General features: G+C 40.6%; 1 long non-coding RNA gene across 1 annotated transcript; it reads right to left on the reverse strand.

The window, feature by feature from the left end:
• Positions 1-28: 28 nt before the first annotated feature.
• On the reverse strand, positions 29-502 carry LOC145719739 (uncharacterized). The gene is made up of 3 exons (XR_014142578.1): positions 469-502; positions 272-355; positions 29-174 (listed from the first exon to the last, which is right to left on the reverse strand). It is a non-coding gene; the product is annotated as an uncharacterized LOC145719739 (long non-coding RNA).

Genomic DNA, 502 nt, shown 5'->3' on the forward strand with positions numbered 1-502 from the left:
CACTTAAGGGTTATGAAGGTTCCTGGAACAAGATATTTTCCAGAGCAGAAGAGCTAATGTCTTTTTAAGCCTAAAGTCAGTGATAAATACCTGTAACAGGTGGGACTTCTGGCTTTTTAGGAGGTGCCACAGACACTTTCTTTTCAGGGACAACTTCTTTGGGAGCCTCAGGCACTTAAAAGATATTAGTAAAATTACACCTGGGGGTTATGAGACTGTTGGAACAAAACAAGGGTTATATCTTCTTAAGTCTAAGGTGAGTGACAAGTACCTTTAACAGGTGGGACTTCCGGCTTTTTAGGAGGTGCCACAGACACTTTCTTTTCAGGGACAACTTCTTTGGGAGCCTCAGGCACTAAAAAGATATTAGTAAAATTACACTTAAGGGTTATGAAGGTTCCTGGAACAAGATATTTTCCAGAGCAGAAGAGCTAATGTCTTTTTAAGCCTAAAGTCAGTGATAAATACCTGTAACAGGTGGGACTTCTGGCTTTTTAGGAGG

This window comes from Leptonychotes weddellii, unplaced genomic scaffold (genome assembly GCF_054177405.1).
Source record: "Leptonychotes weddellii isolate Sample4059 unplaced genomic scaffold, ASM5417740v2 HiC_scaffold_68626, whole genome shotgun sequence".
NCBI classification, from domain to species: domain Eukaryota; kingdom Metazoa; phylum Chordata; class Mammalia; order Carnivora; family Phocidae; genus Leptonychotes; species Leptonychotes weddellii.